Source organism: Falco cherrug, chromosome 9 (genome assembly GCF_023634085.1).
Source record: "Falco cherrug isolate bFalChe1 chromosome 9, bFalChe1.pri, whole genome shotgun sequence".
NCBI lineage: Eukaryota > Metazoa > Chordata > Aves > Falconiformes > Falconidae > Falco > Falco cherrug.
In genome coordinates, this window is record NC_073705.1 from 6,509,336 (window position 1) to 6,532,979 (window position 23,644).

Genomic DNA, 23,644 nt, shown 5'->3' on the forward strand with positions numbered 1-23,644 from the left:
ATCCACTGTATTGTAGATTAATCCATCAATCCCTTTTCCTCTGTGTTTTTGCCCTTGGCAAATCATTAGCCCAAGGGAGAACTCAACAGAAAAATCCAAGATTTCACTCCAACCACAGCTGAAAATATCTTTCTTCTGCCTCTACAAAAGCTTCGCTATCTCAGATACCATATCTTGCAGATTTTCCTCTCCTTACTACATTTCCAGCTTTACTGCACAGCCACTAATTTCCACAGTTGTCCCTTTCCATTCCACTATCTTCCCTCCAGCAGCTGCCTTCTGGGCTATATTTGTACTGTGTCTCTACTTGCCGTAATCAATTTCAAATAAAAACGTTCTCACATTAAGTCCTTGGACCAGACCCTGATTTTCTAGCCATTATCTTCCCCCCCACTTCTCAAGTCATACGATTTAGCTGAACACATTCATTGCTTTGAAACCTCTCGATTCTAAACTTGAAAGTAGTAATTGAGATTCCTCAGATTCGTTTCTCTTTTCAGTCCTTGAACACCATGAGATAAAAGTTCATTACAAAAGTAGAGCTACTCCTGACTGTTCAAAGAAGATACAAAACATAAGATTAATTTGAAAAGGCTGGACCTTTCACTACAGGTAAAATTATTAATGCATAGGTGTTTTCTACTTCCACTCTAATGCTGCAAATCACTCTTTTGAATGGAAGGTACTGTTTCACTTCAGCCCTGAAAATCTCCTGATCCTACTGCCTTTTGCAAAGTTCTCTCCTAGGCTGCTTCAGCACAGCATGTTGTGTACTGATTATTTTGGCACAGAGCTCCCCAGTCAACTGTCTTTCACCTTTACAACCTATATAAAAATTAGTTCTGGAAAGTGTAAAAGGTGGTATTAAATATGATTGCCGTGGATTTATGCACCAAAAGCTGAGTTCAAAAAGGCACTTAACCTAGAAAACCCAAAATTTCAAAAAAAATTCTGAAGCACTCATGTGAAGGTATTGGCCCTCTGAATAATGAAGCAAAGCTGTAAAGGTTCTATGGAGCACGCACCCCAAGGAGGAAAAACCCACCAGACTGAACCCTCCCCGCTGTACCTAGAGGTTGTGGTGTGCTGCAGGTTTCTGTGGAGCCTGGTAGTGACAGCACGGGGAGCTCCTCAACCCCACCGCAGCGCCCACCTGCTCTGGAACGCTCAGATGTCAGGGATCAGGAAGGATTACGCCAGGGCAACTGGAAGCTAACTGGAACCCATTTGTCTGGGTTTCTAGAAGAGGAAGATGGAGATCACTGACCCCAGTGTTCCTCGCGCAGCCAACCTGCCTGACCATGGCACCGAGCTGCCTCGGCTCCCACGTCCTCAGGGAACCGCTGAGGATTCTGTGGTAACTACTCACACGGAAACGCTACTTCTCAGCGCAGTTTAGGAAACCGCTCCCTCTCTGCGCTGCTGCGGGTGTCACAGTGGGATATAACCCCCGAGGCCGGGCCCTGCCTGGGTACGCGGTGCCGGGGCCCTCGCACCTCACCGCGGCCTTCGCCCCCTCCATCGCTCCTTGCGGCCTGGCGCTGCGCCACGGCCCCCTCAGGCGGCGGGGCTGGGGCTGCATGGGGCGGGTATCGACACTCACGGCCCGGGGCCGGGCGACAGGGAAACCGCCCGCCGAGATGCCCGGCGCGGGGAGGGGGCGGCTGCTCCCGCCCTGAGCGGGACCGGGCCGGTGCTCCGCGCACACCTGCCTCCCGCCGCGCCGCCAGGCCCGGCCACCCCTCCGCCGGGGACGGCGATGAGTAGGACCCGACCGCGCCGCTTACGCACTCTGCGCCCGACACGCTAGCACCTACGGCATTTGCGCAGCGCCAGCCCTCTCAGGTGCAGCGCCCGTTGACGACATTACGGAGAATTCGTAGGGAACACTGACCTCTTTGAGGGGCTTTACGTAAGTGACGTTCCTAGGTGCAGGCTTGGCCGCTCCTAACCCGCGTAGCTGCGGGAGCCCTCCGAACCGCAGGGACCCCTCTCCCCGGACGGCGGGTGGGACTACGCAGTTTGCGCAAGGAGTAGCGGCCCCAGGTAGGAAACCGGCGGGGCCGGGCCGAGCAGCTTTACGCCAATTCCGTAAGGCTGCGCCGGCCTGCCGCGGGGAGAGAGGAAACGGCCGGTTCCGCGCCGCTACGCAATCGTCGCGACGGCCCGGCATCCCGCTACGCAGTTGGCGTAAGGCTCTCTCTCAGGTGCAGGGAGGGGGCGGGCCCACGTTGCCCGGCAGCCCCAGCCTATGGGGGCGCTGGGCGCTGTCACGTGCCGGAGCCCCGCTCGCCGCTGCGGAGCCGGAGGAGCCGGACGGGGCCACGGAGCCGGGACGGGGCCGGGGGGCTGCGCCGGGGCCGGCGGCGCGCGGGGTGAGGCGGGCGAGCGGCGGGGCCGGCGGCGGGCAGGGCGCGGGGCGGCGGGCAGCCCTCCCTGCGCGCCCCTGAGGGGAGGCGGGCGCCGGGCGCCGCTCCTCCCACTGCACCGGGCACTGCGGGCAGGAGGCAAGGGCAGGGCACGGCGCGGGGGGCGGCGCGGGGGGGATGGGAGGCGGCGCGGGGCGGGGGGGGGGCGCTGCTGCGCGCGCGGCGGGGTCGCTCGGCGCCCTGAGGGGCGGCCCGCGGGCGGTGCGGGGGCGGCGGTGCGGGGCTGGGCGCTGCGCGCGGGCGGGCGGCCTCGCGGCGGTACCTGCCCGCGGGCGCGCAGGTGCGTGCGGGCTGCGCGCGGGGCGGGGCGGGGCCGCGCGGGGCGGGGCGGGGGCGCCCGGCGGGCGGAGCGGGGGTCCCGTCCCCGCCAGGTGCCCGGGGGGGCGGCGGGCCGGGGCTCCCGCAGAACTTCGCTCGGGCCGGGCCCGGGGCGGGGGCACCCGCGTCCCCCGCGCTGCGCCGCCTCCCCGGGACGCGCTCCGGTGCTGGGGCTCCCTGCGGGCCGGTTCCCTCTCCTCGTCCTGCGGCTGCCCCGCGCTGCGGTTTTGTTAACGATTAACCCGCTCGCTCTGCTGCAGGGGGGGCTTGGAGGGGCAGCTGGGGTCCTGTGCAGGCTGCTGAGCCACCGAAACCTGAGTTCTGAATGGGAGCAGGAGCGCGCATTGCCTACCTCCGTGCCTTATTATTTATTTACCTGGTTCTGAAAATGGTGCCGTGTGATTTACAGAAAGTACGGAGAGCGTGTCCCGCTCCAGAGAGCGTGCATTCCCGACAGCCCGGCCACAGGGCACGGCAGTACCAAAAATTGATGAACCAGGGGGTCCTGGATGTACTTGAATTATTTTTTTTCTCCGGCTGTGCACTATGGTTCCATTAACATTTTTTAAAAGTTTTGCAGACTTTGTCCTCAAAACTCAGGAATTCAAAGTGTGGCTGAAGTAAAGAAAGGCTGAAGCGGAGGGCATTGTTGTCAGAACAGAAGGTATTTCTTATTGCCAAGTTCCAGAAAATATTTGCGCAACTGTAACTTCATTTAAAATAGCTTAAATTAAAATAGCTGTGTGTTCTAGTGAGCATTTGAAACTTGGCCTTCTAGGGTAATGACAGAAAATTAAAATAATTTCCTTCATTCATGCAGAATAGTTTAACAGCCTTGGAAGGAATGGAGAAGGAAGGACTGCTTGAAAAACTTGGTCTCATTTTATTTTTGAAGACATGGTAGTAACCATTTTTGAGAGACCCAAAGGAAGCGACTGTGGAGGCGGAGGGGTCTGGTGCTTGCGGGGAGGAAGGAAGGAAGGAGGATGGAGCAGTGCTGTCTGTGCTTGGAGGGAGGCCTTACAAACAAAACTTTTGGAACAGGAGGGGAGGAAGGCCTGACGGTGTCTCTGTAGAGGTTATGTTGCTGTGTTTCTTTATTTGCACAAGGTTGTTGCTCATAGTCTCTGAAAAGCAAAAGCGTTTTCCAAGAATTTAAAGAGTCCGCCTCTTAGAGGGGCCATCAGAAATTTGTAAAAGCTGGGTTGAAGTTATTTCCTCCCAGTGTGGAGAGGGAGAAGTAATCCATGTCAGCAGGCTGCAGCTGGCTGTAGCTTCTGCTAAATTCCTGGTCATTTTTAGGAAGTTGGACTTGCCTCTGGAAATTTTCCTCTGCTTTGTGTTGGTGTGGGATGAAGGGAGAGATGGCAAAAAGAGTGGGTAGGGATTGCCAACAGTAAGGTTTCAATATTTTCGGTTTTCTGTTTCTCGGGATGTTGTCATTGACGATGCAAGTCTAGTGCTGATTTGGCATTTCTAGTAGAATCTTTAGTCCTTGCTGGTTTTCTTATTCCTGTTTCTATAAAGGGGTTTTATTTGCGTGGGCTACTCATCTGAACTAATCATAATTATTGAACTATTGACAATGTCGTCATCTCTCCACAAAGACAACACTGATGAAGTGCCAGTTCTTGCTCTGAGTGGTTGATGAGCTAAATGCAAGGTAGAAATCTAGGACTTAATTTCTTAGGGAACTGGAGAAATATTCGATCTAGAAGTACTTGTGTGTTGGGTGATAACTGGTATGAGTGCTGCTGAAGAAGTGACTGAATCAGCCTCATGGTTTGTCTTAGAAGGAGGACTTGGACAGAATTGATTTCATACCAAAGATTCAGAAGCAAATGAGAAGAAAGTGTAAATGAATGGCAGATGGCAAAAGGCACACCATGCCTAAACATTAGAGAAGTAGTTTAAACTCGGGTGGATATGCAGGTATTGGTGACCCTTGTTTCTGACGTGTAAGCAGTTTTTTCCATGCGTGTTCGTTCAGTAACATGATGCTTAAGGTGGCAGAGCTCTTTCCTTTTGAAGCCCCTCAGTTAATGTTCCTCAAAGGCCTGCGGGTGGACTGAGATACTACCTTTTTTGAACTGCGAAATCCTGTTTGGAAATAAGAAAAAAAAATAGTCTGAGAAGCTGCTTCATGTTGTGAAAAACCTCACTGTAGAATCATGAAAGCTGCACTTTTTCCACGTTGCTTTGGAAGCAGCTGAACTTTGTAACTTGGCGTGTAAATAGAGCTCTTTGAAGAGCACATCCAGGGCTGGAAGGAGGGGAGAGGGAAATGCCCTGGCTTGGTTAACAAACTTCTGAGCGTGTAAAGAAAGCCACGGTGGGCGTGCTTGTTGAAGTGTCTGTTAAAACACAGAAGTTTGCAGAGTCTTGTCCTTGGTTGTGGTGGTGTACATACACCTAGAAGTGGCCAGCGTAAGCGTAAATATGAAACAAGTAGGAAAGTGGTGGGTTGTGTATTTCTGTAGACTGGGCTGGGGGAGGGAGAGTACTCGGGCGATGGAGGGGAAGGTGCCAGGGGATGTGCTGGACACCCAAGGGCGAGTGAGGATGCAGAGGTTCAGTCCACACCTCGCTAGGGTAACTTGCAGCTCTTGGTGAGTTAGGATTTATGGTGAGCCTAGCCGTGCCAACAGACCGCTGCAGCACAGCAGTTTGATTTCTGTAACTTACTTTGTATCGAGGCGGGAGGAGGGAGGGGTTTTCCGTGCTAACAACATGCACATGAGGAGCACTTGGCTGATGTGGTGTCCTGGATTTGCAATAAACTGAGCAATATTGGCAAGTAAAGATTGCTTTACTGCTGTATATGCTGTAGTGATGAGATCAAAAGGAAAATTCCTGTTTAAAGCAACATGAAAAAGTTACAGATTTAAATAGCAGAAAACTGCAAGTCTTAAACATTTCTGTAGAAATCATAGTTTAAGTACATTTGTTGTAGTTGCAGTGTGATTTGACAAATAAAACTTTCTTTTTCATTTTCATATTTAAAGAAACAGAAGCCTAAGCTGCCCTCCCTGAAAATATTTGCTTATATTTTTTATCAAAAGCGCTAATTGATACAAGCTACAAGACCAGAGACAATATTTTTTCAGTTGTATTTTTGCATTTCTTGGCACTTGTGCAGTTTTTCCTTCTTATGTGCATGTCTCGCTGAGCAATGATGACAGAAAACATAGATTGTGGCACATACGCTGTGTCAACTCACAGAGAGAGAGTGTTTCTGTTTAACTTTTTTGAAAACCTTAATTCAGGTCCCTTTAAGAAAACGCATTCATAGGATTTCTTATGAAGGATATGAGAGAGTTAACGTAAACTTCTTGCACTTTGGATTTTTGGACTTTATTTTGTAACTAAATTACCTTATGTTTCTGGTCCTTTCACTCTCTGCATCAGGGAATGGAAGAGGACTGAGAAAATTCTTGGACCCTACTCCGCGTTGGTCTGTGCCTTGTATTCATACTTCTGCTTTGTAACGCATATACTGACCTTTCTGTTGATTTCCTATGCAGTATCGGAATGTGAACAAGGTGCTGGTTGTAGGAGAAGCATAAGAAAAAATTCAGGGTATGTCATTTGTTCTGCTGTTACTGAAGGCATGTATGTAAAGCATGGGACTGGGGCTGTTCTGTCCCTTCTCTCCTGCTAAAACCAAGACCTCTGAGAGTAATCCAGTGTGTGGATTTTCCATGTGGCTGAGCGGGGGTGCTGTATTACTGGCCACCTGCACATTTGCCAGTTGGCTAATGGAGTAGTAAAGACCATGGATTATTAAAACCCAGGCCCTTATTGTTTTACTTAATTGATTTTTCTATAATTATGCAAAACTTCATAACTCTTTTGTAGTAAAGTATCTTCATAACGTGCTGGCAAATTAGAGGTGTAGATGGATGTTGAAGAAGAACAATCTTGCGAAATCCAATTGCTAACTGATTTTAGGGGATCTCTTGGATTGTGGAAACTTAAGTAATCCTGCTGCATGGGTTGATTTAAATTAGTTCTCTTACATTGTGGTTTGGCATACTGTTTAAGAGCCTCAAGACGCTACTTGTGATTGACATAACAAAATGTAAATTATATGCTGTTTTACTAGGCTCTGATTTATCTGTTGTAAGGTTTGTGTACCAATAGTATTAAGCTCTTCTTGCAGTAATGTTTCTCTTGCATGCACTGTCTGCATAGGGGAATTAAATTATCCTTAATTGTATGCTTAAAAATAAAACAAAATTGGGGTGTGTCTGGCTATCACAGTAAAATAAATTTTGCTGCTTCTTGTTCTTTTTGTGCATTTACTTTAAATTGACTTTATTGAAAAATTGAATGTTTGAATATCTGGTTGGAAAGAACACTCTTACTGGTGGCTAACCATGAGATGTCATGGAACTTGAAGAAATATTAGAAAGCAGAACCAATTAAGGTTTTAGACCTTAAACTGTGATGTAGTTACTGCCGAAGAAGTAAAATGATTGAAGCAGAACTTGGCATTTGGCTTGGCAGTAAATGAACTCAATGGTGAGAGACTGGTGTTGCCTCTTAGAAATTGCCCAGGAGCAGGAAAGGGCAAGCTGGTTTTAGAGGCCTTTACTTCTCTATTTCCTCCGTTTATTGGGAGGGGAGACACTTTAAATGCATTTCTTGTTTGACTTGTAATGCAGCAAATCTGAGTGTTAGCATAGTGTTTGAAGTACTGGTCCCTGAAGTGTCTTTAGTTATTTTCTGAGACACAGGTGTGATGCTCCGAACACGTGGAAGTGTTTCTCCCAGGCTATTGGATTGAGTTGATTATGACACTAAACAAGACCTTCCCCTAATCCTCGCTGTCGGCTGGCAGTACCTGCTTTCCTGGAAGAGCATAAACAGAGTACAGGCGTGTGGGAAGCGCAGGAGCTCTTTGAAGCTGTTTTGGGAACAAGTGGTGTGTGTTTTTAGAAATGAGCTTTGGCAAAACAGTCACTGTGGAGGCTGAGACTTGAGGCTGGAGAGCAGGGTGTCCTTGGGCAAGCAATGCTGCTGACTTCCTCCAGTGAGATTTTCCCACAAAATGGTTTATCCTAGTGCCAATGACACTGAAACTGATATATTGTTTTTATTCTATATGTTAAAGGAGGTGGGTCAGGTCCTGTAACAGTGAATTGTGATAAGCCATGGTTAATCTTGGAGGAGGCATCAAAAATTTCATTACTTGTTGCAGAGCATTGAGTGGCTTTGTTTTTTTGTTATGGTGCAGCAGCCAAAGCATTGTTACTGAGAGCCTGTTTAACCCTTTCCATAAATGTGGTATCTCTCTTGAATGCCCTTGTAGCTGCTCTTTTAAAAGTGTACACAATTCAGCAAGGAAACAAGCCAACATGCTGCATCCCACTGAAGTTAGTTGCCATTGTTGAAATAGGTGGTGTCTTAAAGTTGCTAGCTGGTATATGTAGGAATAAAGAAGGTGTTTAACTTAAATGGTCTTTTTGCAGCCTGCTTAGCAAGACATTGAGTGGCTGTACTAAACATATCACCTGGAGACTTGTGAAAGCCTACAGTTAAGACAGTACAAATCAGTCCATTTAAAAAACAAATTACAGCTTGTATTGAAAAGAAAAAAAAAAGCCATTTGAGTTCTCTGCCCTATGGGAGTCAGCTGTCAAGAGTGAAGCTGGTGCTGTGTTTCTGGTATGATATGTAGCATGATCATAAAGGATCCGACTCTGTCACCTTTCATAGATAGGATGAATGGGGTCGGGTTGGGGATCTTTTTGTTAGTCATAGAAACAAATAACATGTTATCTGAAAGTGCTGACTAACGTGTGTTAACATTTAATCAATTGTGGAGTTCAATTCAAATAACAGCTATTTATGTGGTGGTAATTATCTGATCCTGAGCGTGGCTGTAGTGCTGAGCTCTGGGCTGGTGGGGCACGGTGCAGGCAGCGCGGCCTGGTTTTCCAGCCGTGCTGTGGGGAAGCTGTGAGAGGTGTGTGACTGATGCTGGATCCGGATGAAGGCTTCTGTTTTCGAGTATGAAGACAAGAAGAAATATTGGTAATTTATTCTTATTTTTTGATACTTCTGTGCCGAAGGGGCAGCTCTTCGCACATTGGGAACTTGCTCTTTTTCTTTGGGGTGGTGCTGTAGTTTGCTCTCTGACCCTCTGTGTGCTTAGTACTTTTTTACTTATCTACTTGGCTTGATTTCCATATATATAACATGACACTTTTTAAGTATTTGCTGCAGTGGAGAGGGCTCTGGAATAGAAGGGGAGCTGTAGGTGTACAGCATGTGTCTTCAGGGAGTGAGGTACCACAGAACACATGCCGCAGCTGGAAAGCTGGGGGCTGTGGTACGATGGGACAGGTAGGGAACATGGAGCTCCAGGTAAGATAGTTGGAGGGAAAGGGTTGCAAGGAATCCATAAAGGACAGTATGGAGGACTGTGAAGTGCTCGTAGAGAAAACTGAGGATTGGAAGGTACCCGTAGAAAGCTGGGGAGTGTTTAGCCCCAGAATAACATATTGTGGTAGTTGTGCACCTCAGAGCCAAGCCTGGACTAATTTTAGAGTAATTAGTAAGAGAGACTTCAGGTTCGATTGTCTTTGGGGGTGGATTCTAGCAACCTGACTGGCTGATCTTTTTTCTTTTTTTCTTTCTATATAGGGACATGAAAGGTGTGCCTAGGTAGGTCTTCTGTTAATTAGCAATACTGATGTTATTATGATGAATGTTAGTTATGTAACTCCTCACCCTGAATCAAAGAGGAAGAAAAATTTGTATGGCCTCAGCTCTTGGCTTTTGCAGTTACTTTCCTGAATAGTAAGTGCAGCAAGAACAGGAGGGTTTTTTCTTTTTTTTTTTTTTTTTTCTTTTTTTTCTTTCCCCTTAAGTAAACTAGACTGAAATCCTACCTGAGAACCTACTGGAGCTGGCAGCTGGACTCTAATGAAAGTGAAGGAGCTTGGGCTCATCTTATTTGCCTCACGAAAACTTTTGACATTGCTAGACTGAGAAATGAGATCTCAGATGTAATCTCAGATGTCTGCTGGAATTATTTTGTAAATGCATGTGGTACAGAGACTTGGATTTGTACTCCTCTTCCAGTCCTAATCTCTTTGCCTTTACTCTGATAGCTGGTTTAGCTCAACAGAAGAGGAAAGGAAAACATAAATGCCCAAGAACTGATTTCTCCCCACCTCTGCTTTGAAGAATGCCTCTTCCATGTCATAGATTCTTAGTGACTGTCACCTTTTCAGAGAGCTAAAAGTGTTTGGTAAGCAGCTATTCAATGTCCCAATGCCTCATGATTTCTTGATTTGATGTCTAGATAATTTGACTTAACAAATAGATCAGGGCTTCTTTGGTTACCTGGTCATGCTGTGCAAGCCTTTAATAATATAGAGACTTAATTTGTTTCTTTAAAGTAATCAGCTGTGCCATTTGGATGACCTTAAAGAGTGTATCACTGGGCTTGAAATGGAGCGCTGCATCTGTGTGGTAACCGCGGATGTTACGTTCTGTGCATCACAGTCAAGACTTGAATAATCGTGAGCATTCCTTCTAAAACTGGAAATGGGTAAAAAGCCCAGTGAATAACCTCTTCAACACCAGGTGCAGAGCAGCACTGTGATCCAGTGGAGAAGGTCTGGTGTTTAAACTGAAAGTATTGGTTACGGGAGCATTTAGCCCTTTTTCAGGTTCTGCTGCTGATTTACCGCACAACTTCATTTCTTTGTGTCTGAAGATCCCCTATAAAGACCTGACATGTTTCCCTCTGTTGCAAAAGCTGTTATTTTAAAACCAGCAATAAACGTACTCTGGTAAATATGGTGACAAGTATTCTAGAAAAGCCAGGAAGAAAAGCAAATACTGGGAAGGTGGGGGGAGACAAAGCTGATAACTTCTTTGCTTCTGGTGGGTGAGGGTGAAATTGGTGACTGCCAAAAATATGAGCTCAGAGAAGTATCTTGTTCTGCTCTGAGCCCACATCTGTACACACCTCCTCATCTCTACAGATGGCCAGGAGGCTGAAGAGAGAACACAGTTGTCTAAATTTGTGTAAGAGAAAAGAATCATGACTCCCACCTTGAAGGCGAACAGGAACCTCCTGTAACTGGGTTATTTTCAACAATTTAAAGAATTTGGTTGATTTTTCAGTTTTAGCAAATTATGTGAAACCTGACACTGTTTTTAGTTGCTAAATAAATGATTTTTTTAAAACTACTTTGTATAAAAAGGTGGTTGGCTGGAACTGTACTCTTTACTTTTTCAAAACTAGCCTGCTAAGGAATACATTTGATCTAGAAGTCATCTTTTCATGCTGATGTTTTAACAACTTACAAGATACTTCTCCACTTCAGTGTTCATAGTACTTCATATTTTAGAAAAAACAACGGTCGCTGTTTAAATAGTGATGGTACTATTTAAATCAATCGTGATAAAAGGCACAAAAATAAAATATTTTCTTCTTTATGTTTCTCTTCTACCGACATTAGCGTGGGAATAAGATCGTTGTTTGTAGGTTGATTATTTTTATAAAGTCTGCTTTATTTTGGGGGGGAATTCAGTCATTTTCCTTATGTTAGCCCATGAGATAAAGGATGCTGTTTAAAGCAGGGAGCTGGGAGTCAGCATTATATAAGTCGTGGCCTCTTGACCAAAAACGTTTTTGTGGATGTGGCCTCATGTAATAAACCAACAATAAGAGTGGTTTACAAAGTACATCTTTGACAGTTCTCCAATTAACCCCCGTTCTTTGCAGACAGGAGTTGAATACTGAATGTTCCTGAATTGTGACTGTATATACTGTTCCCCTCCACCCCGAACACTGAAGAACCTGAAACTGGAGACTTCCTGACCCTTTTAAAAACAAACGAGCAATGTTGTTTAACTTCTTGCTATGGGTCAGGAACCTGAGCTTCATGCCAAGTTTCAGCATGAAACTGAAAACTGAAACTCTGAAACTTTCAGAGTTAAGAAAAAAATCTCTTGCAAAGAACACTTATGTGGAATTACTGATAAAGCTGCGACTGTTGAGGCGCTGTGACTTACTAAAGCAGATTCTTAAAAGGGGAATGATATGTGGCCTGCCCTAAACATTCTTCAGTAAATTAGAGTTCTTATTTGAAAAATGTAACCCAGTGCATAGGTGTGATATTTTGTGTTCCTTAATATTGATTCTGCATTGGTGGTAAAATAACTGTGTGTTACAAATAGATCTTTTTCTGTGTAGTTGGGTAGTAACACACCTCTGTTTTGGTTCCCGTTGAGATGTTTCCAAGTGTGCTTTTAGCAGTGCAACATAAGCATTGTGTCATTGTCATAACAGCATTCCATTCTCAGTGAGAAGTTGCAGCAGCACCATAGCAGCAAAGATGCCCTTGGCCTCTCCCTTACAGCATGGTGTTGGTCATCCTTCCAGCACCATGTCTGCAGAACTTTCTCTGATGGCTGCGTTGAGTTCCGTGAAATTTTGTAGGGGAACCAGCGTACTGAAAGAATATTAAGGATTCAGAAGAGTTTCCAGAGAAACAGTCGAATAGAGTTGAATTAAGCTGATTGAGATGAATGAATTGCCCAATGAGGTGAAGAGAGTCGAGGTAAAACTGTCAAATGTTCCTTCAGCATTTGGAGTATCCATTTACTGATGCTTCTGCAGTTACTGCAGCGTTTGAGTATCATTGTACCAGTGCTTCTGCAGTTGCTGTAGAAACTGTTGGCTCAGGCTCTCTCCTTGCAGTTCTCCTTCAGGGGAAGAATGGCACGAGGAGAGCTTGTATGGGCATGGGACTCGGGGGTACGTTTATTGCTTTCTTTCACACTGCGATCTGTAATCTTTATTTTTAATATAAATCCCTTGGCTAGCTTCTTTCCTTTTGCTTGTAAATGTTTGATGTGTATGTGGTGCTCGCAGTAAAGGAGTTCTCTTGTGCCAGAAGAACAAAGACTAGCTTTCTGTTTGCAATGGGCACTGCTGATTTGCAGCAGTCGACTGGTTTTACTGCCAGTTTTAGCAGGTGCACCTTGTCTCAATGGGTGCTCTTTACCCTCGTCACCCAGTACAGTAGTGAGCCTCATGCTCAGTACATAGAAGACTGAATTTTGTCTGAGAGCTGAGTACAGGGGTCTGCTATACTTCTCTCTTTCCTTTTCCCTGCTTCGTTTCCATTATTCGTGCTCTCTTGTGTTGCAGTTGGACTAGATGATCGTTATAGGTCCCTTCCAACTGAAAATATTCTAACAAAGTTTGGAATATCTCCTCAGAAGACTTCTCATGTGCATATGTAGCAAGCAGTTCAATAATATGCATGTACAAAATACAGTCAGAACTTTTCTTCATATTTCAGAATGTTGGAGCAGATTAGAAAACTTGACAGCCTATATGCTGTAAAAAGACTCTAGTGTTCAGTCATGAAAGTGTGTAGAGAGAAGGTTGTTAGTGTAGAAAAGACTGAAAAATGTGTTTTGGCTGCTCTTGTCGAGAAAGAAAAATATCTTCTAAGTTTGTCATGGGGTTACAAAAACTTGCTGTTCTCTTCCTGATAGGTAGAGAACGGGGAGGCTGGAGGGAAGGGGGGAGAGCGGGGTTGGTTGGTGGCCTTTGGTGCTGTCCTTCTATTGCAGTGCTTCGTCTGCGGCAGCACAGAGCGGGCTTTCCTCTTGCCAGACTGGCAGTAGCAGCCAAGCACTGCAGCACAGGAACAGCTTGCATTGCCCCAGCACAGAAACCATTACACAGGGTAGCTGTTGGGACTAGTAGGGGGGAAGGAGAAGAGCTGCTACCTTTTAGACCTCTCTGGGTTTGCTGTACAAGAGACAAAATTGCTTGTCTGGAGATCCAGATATCCAGAATGCATGAAGCCCAAGGGAAGCGGTACATATTTGTGACGTCTGTGCGTTCGCTTTGCTTCTGTTTGTTTGTTAAGAGCCTAAGAGAAGATGGGATTAGAAGGAGGAAAAAGTAGCATCAATAGGGATGAAAAGTGGCCTTTGGGCAGAGTTGGGTTTGTGGTAGGGGTCATCATATTGAAGTACACACTCTGTATTCTCCTTACCAACAGATCTAGGATCAAAGTTGTTGTCCTGAATGAACTCACAGAATTTATAAACTGCTATTAGATGGCTGGAGCTGAGCATGGGGAAGGTTGAAGACACCCTGTTTGAGGTGTGTGATTCGGGTACAGGCAGGGGAAGTGATGACACATGCACTACTGGTCATCCGGGAGTTGCCAATTTCTTTTCTGATTTTTGAGAGAGATGCTGTGAGACCCTCCATCCTTTTTGTTTGAGTGGTTTAGATGGCTACCTGGTATCTAGTGTGACAGCAGGGGGGGGTTGATTGGTTGATTTTTTTGTTTGTTTTTTAAGAGAGCGAGAGAGAAGAATGAACTCCATTATCCCCTATAGCCTGCCTCTATGCCATGTAGAGCTTTAGAAGTGGCAGAGACAACTACTTTTGGCTTTTTTTCTTCAAAGCCAAACATTATGCTAGAATTCTGTGTCTGGAACTAGATGCTCAATGCTGAGGAGCAGGCTGCTTTATAGAGTGGGGCTGCAAAGCTTCCTCTTTATCTTGCAGAATGGCTCGGGTCCCTTGCTAGTGTCCTGAAATGGTCTTATTTTTCTGGCTCCTGTTCTTCCTGAGAACAGACTGTGTGTGTCCTGCTGCCTAATGAATGAGGGACTCCATTGTCCTCTTTTGAAAGACACATAAGGTGCCTGAGTCCATGTCAGTTCAAGAGTGGAGTGCTCAAAAAATTTGATGCCTGAAAATAGGACACTCTGAATTAGACTCCTGAGTTTAATCACACCATATTCAGATATTGAATTGCTAATTTGAGTCTCATGAATCTACAGGTAATTGTCAAACATTTACTATGACAGTTTGCCAGGCTGACCTGTGAAGGGTGGCTGTCGTCCTGTGAGGAGAGACTGAATGGCAAAAGCAGCCAGCAATGCAGTGTCTGTTCAAATTAAACTAAAGAAGCCAAAGTAAAGGGTGGAAAGCTAGAAAGCAGGGGGAGAGAGAGCATGCTCCATGCTCGGTGTGTATAGTAAATGAAAAACTAACTACTTTTCCGAGTCCTGCCTGTTTACTGTGGCATTGGGCAAGTCACTTAAGTCATTGGGCAGTGGGGTCTCTGTGCAACAGCATAACACTTACACCTCTTACAGCAATTGGAGAATTAGTATTTATGAAGTGTTGTGAAATTATGTGCGTGTGGCTAAGGTCTGATACTTTTTGCTAATAAAAGCATGTTGAAGCTTGATACTGCAGTCAGAATGGAGAAGACTGAGTAATGGTTTTAGTCTCTGCTGTAAAGTCCAGCCTGAAGATTGCGGTCTCCCGCAGGTTAGCAAGGTGACATTGGGTAGTACTGTCTTGTTTACCGGTAGATGGAGAAGTAGTTTCCCAGACTTTCTTGGTTTGTAACCTCTGAGTCCTTTCATTCAATTTATTGTTCATGGTGTTGCAAAAAGCCTTAATCTCTTGGGTGGCTGCAGAGACAACGCTAGGGAACTTGAAAAGGTTGCCAGTTGCTTCTACAAAACAGCTTGGCAACACCTGCATACTTTGGTGAGTATCAAGGTGCAGTGTTTAAGAATGAGATCAGAGAGCCTAGGAAAGCAATATATTCTCCCCATGGAAAACTGAAAAAAATTATCACAACCACTTTGAATTAATACAGTTATGTAAGCAGTGTTACTCAGCAAACTATGCTTATTCTCCAGTGGAGATAAGTTCGATTCCTCTGTTAGCTTTTAATTTTCATGGCGATATTCCAAGAGGAAAAAACACTACTTAAGCTTTGTTTTTAGCACAGAGGTAGATGGAACATCTCTGTCACTTGTCTGAAGCCATGTGTTAAAAGGCATGATTTTTTTTTTCCTAACAGTTTTGCAGAGTAATAGGGCAGAGTATGATTTGGATTACAGAAGACACATGCTGGGTCAGTTTCAAGTCTGCCAAGTTCTAATTTGCAATTTCTAGAAAATTTAGAACAGAAACATCTGAGTGCCTGCAGAAATCATCATTCTAAATTTAACTTGTGGATTTTGTCTCGGTAAGGCATGAAACTGTCTGGTAGTATTCGTCCACTGAGTTTCAGGGTCAGCCTTTTCTTGTGTTGTGAATTCTGTGCTGGTGGTTCTGGCATTGCTTTTCCTGGTCCTGCGGGGTGGGAGTTTTAAATGCTTTAGAGCAAAATGCTAAGTGAAAAAGGGTTAGCTAGGTTTAATTACTTTCTTTTTGTTTCTCTCAAAGCAAGCAAAAAGCCTTTGGAAAAAGTTTCTTTCACCTTGTTATTGTTTTCTTTAATTTCTGCAGCTAATTAATGGTGGACTGACTTTTAAAAATGGTTCTTATTGGCCTCTAAACGCTCCGTGGGAGTTTCCAAATGGCACTGAGAAGGCCCAATACAGGGGCTTTTGTTTCCACAATAGAGGAGCCGTGCAAAGTGAGTAGAAGAACTCATAAACCAGCAGCAGCAAGTGCTCTTTCAGTGCACAAAGCAACACATCCATGTAATTTTTTAAAAAGGATTTTTCTCATTAACGCAAAAGTTTCAGGTTTTAGAGTTGAATTTTATTTGAACTGTGGAATGAGCTAGATTGACTGCATTATTTTACAACTAAAAGTATAGTTTTAGACTGTGAAAGCCAAGCAGGCTTTTTGTTCTGACAAGAGCAGAGTTCAATGTTCATGTCCCTTTGGTTCTTGTTCTCCTTGTTGTGGTACTTGTAATAATGGTGGTGCTGTGACATGGGTGCAGATTTAGGTGTCTAGGTAGGCAATAAAAATGTTAAGACTCTAATCTAGCTTCCTCATACCATGTCACTGAAGGATGAAGGGGTTTATATCCTATTGCTGAGTTTAGGAGAATACCATTCATTTAAACTTAAACTATAGCTGTTCCTTAATTCTGGTTTTGATCCTGCCTCCGCATCTTGAACTGTGCGCTCTCCTACCCTGAGAAGTTTTGGCTTTCCAAGTGCACCTTCTTTTGAAAATAAAATAAAACCCATCAATGTTGGTTTTAGGAACAGCAGGTTCCCTGTTATCGGGGGAAACTGAAGTGGCTAGACACAAAATGCAGTTAATGGCCCAAAATAAACTAAGTTAGATTGTTTTTCTCTAGTCTTTCCCCTGACAGTAATTTCAAGTGTTACTTTTAGCAGCTATAGTGTATGAAGGGAGCTTTGGGGAGAAAGTGAGAGTTTTGTTGTTGTAAATCGATCTCTCTGCAAAGCTGAGAGCATTCTGAATGCTGCTATTGATTGTGCCGTCTGTTTGCTTCCCTCAGAGAAAAACGGGTACGCACCCTCTTCTGCACTAGAGTTCAGCAGCTTGCTATCACACGCTTTGTTTCCTAACCTGGATGTCATGTCATTAACCTCCACAAACTCCCTAAAAAGCAGGTTCCTGTGGTTTGTGGCAAGCGTGTTTCCTCCAAGACACTTGATGCTGATCATAGCCTTGTATTTTGCTGTTCAGAAATGTGTTGCTTAACGTTGACAGGGAGAACAATGTGTGGTGTTGATCACTTGATCTAAGGAAAGCAGTAGTGAATGGCAAAGACTGAGGAAGCTTCCTGTTAACGAATGAGGAACTAAATGTCTTTCATGCTGTTGGGAGTAAAGTGGCACACTAGAGATGACTGCATTATCTATAAAGAGATACTAAACTAATTGATAGCTCCATATGAAATACAAAGAAAAGAGACCAAACTGGCGAAGTTGTGTCTATGTTCTTAAAAATTATATCCTGGTAGGCTTGGCAGATTTATACTGATAGCTGCTTCTTTCCACCAATTTTATTTGAAATTCAGAAGATTTAAAAAAGATTGAATGTGACTTCTTGAGTTCAAGATCAGTTGCTTGTACAGTTGTGTTCTCCAAAAGCATTGGAGAACAAGTGCTAGAGACACCTAAACATAATTTTGCTAACTTTTTTGTTTCAGTATGATGCTAAAAATAAGCAAACAAAAAAAGCTGTGGAATTCACTACTCGTTTCAGGAAGTTCCGAAGGATAAGACTGGCAGATATATCTTATGCAGAGAAATGTATTCTACAACGTAGCTTGTGGTCTTCAAACTGAGCATTCGTACCGCTGATGGTCCCTGCTAAAGTTATCTTTTTTTTTTTTTTTTTCCCCTTTTACATAGCTGTACTGTGCTGTGCTAGCTGGAGAGAAGAATAATAGATGAGTTTTGCAACTGAACTTGGCAGATCTGACAGCACATGCATGCAGCATAGATCTGCTGCAGCAAGAAGATGCTGGATTAAGCCAATAAAAGTTATTTTTAGACACATACAGTTTTACAGGGAAATAGGGTTTTTTTTCTATTGGTTTTGTAAATCTCTAAATATGATTATGGCTCTTTTTCGTCCTTTTAGCCAAGCTAGGACTTCCTACTACAAAATCTTGTTCAAGACATAAATAGTGGATTTAGAACTGTCATTCTGACATTAGTGACTTTTCCATCTGATGCATTGGTGCAGCATTTTTTACTTTCAGTATGGATATCGTTCCTAGTTTTCATGCCTAAATAAACTGCTTCAAATCTTTTGGTAGGTTTATCGAGCATTTGAAGTAAATAATTGTGTTCCAAGGCTGAAAATTGATGGCAGCCAGGGTACCCTTCCCTAGAGAGATATCCCCATTGCTTTCTGTTGGAGGGATTCTTGCACAATATTCTGAATCAAATTTGGTAGTTTCTGCCTTGCAGACAGTATCTCTACCATTCTTCTCTCTCCAAATGCTTCCATTACTGACCCTGATTCATTGGCATTGAATACTGTTTCTTTGGAACATGTGCTTTTTAGAAAAAAAATCTACTAAAAATCCCCCTTTCCCCTTATTTGTGTGTGATTGACTTACAAAATCAATTTCAAGTCAGTCATGTGGAAGAAATTCATTAATTATACTGCAGGTTCTGTTTTGTTGTAGCTGAGGACCACAGTGAGCCCTTGCAGGTGGGACTGACAGCAGCCACGGGGCAGGACTTCTGGGCTGGTGAGGCTGTACGGGTTGTATCTGCAGCGTTGTGGAGGAAGAGTGTTTTAAAGGAGGAGGCTTTTGTTTCGGAAACAACCTAAGATCATAGTTACAGATTTTGTTTCAGGTGCTGCTTTGGCAGTACGTGTTGTGACATTGAACTTCAGACTGGAAATAATAATCTAAGGCACAGGAGAACAAGAGGGAAACGGACTGAAAATAACAGGGTTGGATGGATGAGATGGCTGGAAAAAAAACTTATAGTAACCTAGAACCTTTGAAAAGATGTTTTTTGACAAAATAGCCAATTAGACAAGAAGTGAAAAATTAACCTGAACTTGTTCAGTAGTGATAGCGGTACTAAACCATGGTAAAAGTCTGATGGAGGGTGCATAATGGCTGAAAGTACAAGAGCTCCTTGCATGATACTTGCTGGGTCTAGTTGTCTTCTTTTCCAAATCCTTTTAAATCTTCTCTCTTTAATTAAAAAAAAAAAAAAAAGTCACTGAAGCAGCAAGACTGACATACTAGAAAATGCATTTAAGTGGAGTCATGAATGTTTAAACTGGCTGAAAGGCAGATGTGCCCAGTAGCCAGTGTGGATCTGCAGTATTGAAAATGCTGGCTTCTTTACATATTGACATCAAGAAGGAATTCTAGGGGAGAAATTGTTGCTTAAATTTTGCCATTAAGGGTAGCTGAAATTCTAGTCAGAAGGATAGCGTAAAAACTTCTTAATACTTTGAAACTGAAACTACATAAACATTAGAAAAATGTGTTGCACATAGTATTTACATTGTATTACTTGTAAGAGAGTTACTAAATTTGTTTTATTTACGACACAGAGGTTTAGAATCCATGTTGCTTTTCTCTTTCATCTTGCCAATTACCAAGATAGGTATTAGCTTGAGATGCGGAGCAGAGAACAGCTAGCAGAGCAAGCTTGTTTTGCTCTTGCCTCATGGGATTGATGAACAGTGCAGACCACCAGTACAAACAGATCTAGTTTTACCGTAGGACAGTTTGTTCTCCAGTCTTTCTCTTTTAAATTTTATTTATGACCAACATAGGGAGGGAATACTGTGATTTCCAGTCTTTCATGTGTACGCCTTTGGCCTCACAGTTCTGTAGAAGAAAGACACGTTCTCTTTGGTGGAAGAGTGACATCTCGCTGGCCTTTCCTCTGTCCCGGTTGTGTGTGTCAAATGGAGACAGCGGTGGGCTGCAGCCGGGGTCAGTGTGCAGCCTATGGAATGTGAATCAGAGCAGGAAAGAAACTGGGGCACTGCAGCTATTTCAGTTGAGCTGAAGGGTGCTAGGGAAGAAATGTCCCAGTTCTTAATCTCTTAAACATTGTGGCTGCTTTCCACGGTGGTTCTGGAGCAAAGAAAGCCTTGCAGCTAAGGGAGTGGACACAAATGATACAGACATGGAAAGTACCTAGGAATCGGAAGGTCTGCAAAGCTTTGGTGTTGAGATACAAGTGCAGAACAGGGCTTCGGTGGTGAGAAGCCCAGCATGGCACTAAACGGCGCTGTGTGGTTGAGGAGGTAGAGCTGTGATTCTCTTTTGGAGAATGTGATGTAATGTCAGGCATAGATCCAGAATTTTGCTTAAACCAGCTCTGTCTCTGGAAAAATGACATTGCAGATGGTGAGTGTAATTTCAGTGTAACATCATCCTTTTCATTAATTTAGTTAATTCTTCAAGTGTAAATGAATGTAGTTACAAATTTCAGATGATTCTGAATGTGGATGTCAAATTGCAACTGCTTCACAGACGGGTGCGTACTGCAAAGTAGCATCAGGTTTCCACTGTCCAGTTTAGCCAGAAGAGCAGGAATGCTTAGCATGTTAGAAGTCAGAAATCAGTGTAACATTTCACGGTTGTTGAGAATCCAGTGGTGGTTTCTACTTTGTCTCAAATTAATACTTTGCTATTAATTACTTAGGTACTATCTAATCTGTGATTTTTTTAAATTTTATTTTATTTTTTTAAGATAGCTGCCAAGAAGTGCTGCCTTTGAGATGTTTTGTTTTCTGTACTTCTTAGCTCTACAGGTAATTCAGTTTTGGATGTTTCTGACTGGTTGAGCAGGAAATACATTAAACTGTTAATGTTCATGTGTCAATTTGTTATTTAAGTGTCAACAGCCAGTTTTTAATTATTTTTTGCATGTGGTCTGTCTCTACTCAGTCTTGCATGTTGACACCCATACCAAGAGATGAAGGCGTTTTCAAAATTAATTCATTAGAGACCCTTTTAGCGCTAGCTGTGACTGGGGTGCTGGGCATTGTGTGTTGGGGAACATGAAGCCATATAAAAATCTGGAGGGCGATAGATGTAAAAAAGTACTTTGAGGGCTGCAACTGGTGTGCTGCTCTGAAGACCACGTAGGGAGTTTGGTGGTATATCTTCCTGCCCTCAGTAGTGAATAGTAGCTTAAATACTGAAGGAAAGGATTTATATTGCTTCCAAACCTATTTTTTTGTTACACGTTATAATTTGATACCTGCAGTTATTTCTAATGTATATTTCTTTCTGAGATTGGATGGTATGGTTCTATATAAAGTACAGCATTTTATTTTTCCGGTGATTGTATATATGATCGCACTGTGCCTCTGCGTTCCTTTTTTAACCTTCCTGTTAGGCGAGTGATGATTTCCCCTTAGACCATCTTTTCTTCACCCTCTTTCCAAGAGCTAAAAATATAAGCTATGCTTTGCGCATCCCTGTTTCCTTTTACCTTAGTATATCAATCTAGATTAACTGATTGTTTGGCTTGAATTCTTCAGCTGCTTTAATTACTTTACCAGTGGGATCTATTTTGGCTGTTTTTTCATTCGTTGCTTTACAATCTGGAGGGGAATCCATGTGTTCTCCCACTGTCAGTTGCAAGGACTTTGTTGCATCTTTGAACCCAGGTCCCAAGTTCCCTGCCCATGCCTGTCCCCCTCGGCACAGCTGGACCCTCGGGGAGCTCTCTCAGTAGACGGGTGGGCAGCTGCTTGCCTTGCACTGTGAGCATCGTCAGAGCTCTGGACCCTGGAAGATGACTTCCATTCCTCAATTCTGGTGATCACAGGTGCCATGAGTCCAGGTCTGTTTATCAAGTGTGTGCCTGCCCTGTCTCTGGCACTTGTTAAAGCCAGGTGTTGGGGCTACCTGGCAGAGGCTAATCCTACGGGATTTCCGAGTCCAGGAGCCTTCTCTCGAAGAGAGCTGTGAGAACAGAGTACTAGACTCAAGTGTCTGTTGTGTGAAGTGTAAGAATTTGCCAGAGGAAGTACCTTTCCCGCTTTGAACTCTAGTGTTGCTTTGTAATTATTCATTTGGCTGGAAAATTCCAGCCTTCTAAAGGCTAACCCAGATGCAACTTTGCCAGGAATTGCATTACTTGGAAAATAGTAAGACTACTATGAATATACAGTCTCCAGGTGAAATTGAATGCTGAGCATATTGTTGGAAGCAGTCTGAGCCTTATTAAATATGTATCCCAGTGTTACAATTGCACTTCTTTACAAAATGCTTATATGACTGTGAGTGGCAAGAATTTCTTTTCATACGGTGGTGAAGAATGAAGAAACCAGTTCTGTGCAGCATACAGGGAGTTCGGATTTAAAGTAGTAAATATCTGCACAAGCAGAAGGTCAGTCATACTTTGCAGATTTCTTTGCCTCATACTCCTCACTGAATCCTCATGAATTGTATTTCTTATCTGTTCCCCTCAGTTTGTTGATACTTTTAACATGAGGGAAAACTATTTTGATATTTCTCTGTCAGTTACTTTGACATTAATCAACATTGCAGATCTTGTTTTGTTTGGTGTCTGGGTACATCATAAAAAGAGTTGCTGAAAGAGTTCAATTACAATATCAGCATCTCTGCCAAATGTATTGAGCTGTTCTGAAAAGCGGCTTGTCTTTTCTGACCCAGATACACAGTTTCCAACTGTGGGAGATGCTGCCAGAAAGACTCTTGGCAGAAGGCCAGCAATAAAATTATACTGCAGAAAAACACAACATATTTTCAGCAGTACTGTATAGGGTGTGACGAAAAATTACCTGTCTGCTGAATGCAAAGCAGAAATAAAAATAAACTTCCAATTTAAAATTGCAAGCCTCGTATTCTGACTATTGCTGACTTTTAAAGGTAACAAAAAAGGATATAAATTCCTTTCTATTACCGTGTCTGATACACCTCAGGCTGCATTAGATACTCACTGATTTGTTATTAGCAACCTTATTTGGCTTTGCTGCTCTGTTAACATATACTCAGAGTGAGCTTAGGGTGATGTGCACTGTAACTGCAGTTCTCGTGGACAGACGCTGGTGTAAGGGTAGGTTAGGAGGGTGGAGGCCGTTTTTAGTGCCTCAGCTGAATATTGTTGGCATGTGCCTTCTTGATGTAGCATTTAAAACCAATTTTCATGGCATCCTTCTTGGCCTGGCCAGGTGCCTGAAGAGCAGCTCACTGAGGTGAGGGTTTGGAGGAGCGGAGTCCAGCGACCCTGGTTTACTCTTCTCTGTTGCACCACTAACACTCCCCTGCGAGGTACCACGCTGTGCTGTGAGGGGGCATCAGAATGCCGAGCACAGTTTATATCTCCTTTCTGGAAGCTCGTAGCTCCCTGATTCTGCTGTTATCTTTCAGTCCCCATGGAGCACAAGTACCTGTTTCTCCTGCTTTTTCACTTTTGTGTTCACCAGCGCTCAGAGGTAGCTAAGCGCATTCATTATTCTGGCTGTTTAAATGTCCGTCTCTTGGGAACACAACTGCCAGATGCAGGGATATATCCTACTACAAAGGCCTCATCTGAAATTCTTTTCGTTGTTTGTCTTGTGCCAAAGCATAAACTTCCTCTGTGAAGGATGGAATGTTTAATGGAAACATTGCTAGACAGTCATGGTG

The 23,644-nt window shown here is 43.9% G+C and overlaps 1 protein-coding gene across 19 annotated transcripts in view; it reads left to right on the plus strand.

Annotated features, from left to right (window-relative positions):
• The first annotated feature begins 1,939 nt into the window (after window positions 1-1,939).
• Window positions 1,940-23,644, plus strand: part of STRBP (spermatid perinuclear RNA binding protein) — a 72,889-nt gene continuing 51,184 nt past the window's right edge. For 15 of the 19 annotated variants that reach the window (XR_008733831.1, XR_008733832.1, XM_055720307.1 and 12 more), the window contains exon 1: window positions 2,247-2,375. The gene's annotated coding sequence lies outside the window, so the exon portion shown is untranslated. Of the gene's footprint in view, window positions 2,047-2,246; window positions 2,376-2,627; window positions 2,710-3,319; window positions 3,412-20,772; window positions 20,794-23,644 lie in introns of those variants that run through there. The other 4 variants (XM_055720296.1, XM_055720298.1, XM_055720299.1 and 1 more) reach the window with 4 other exon arrangements.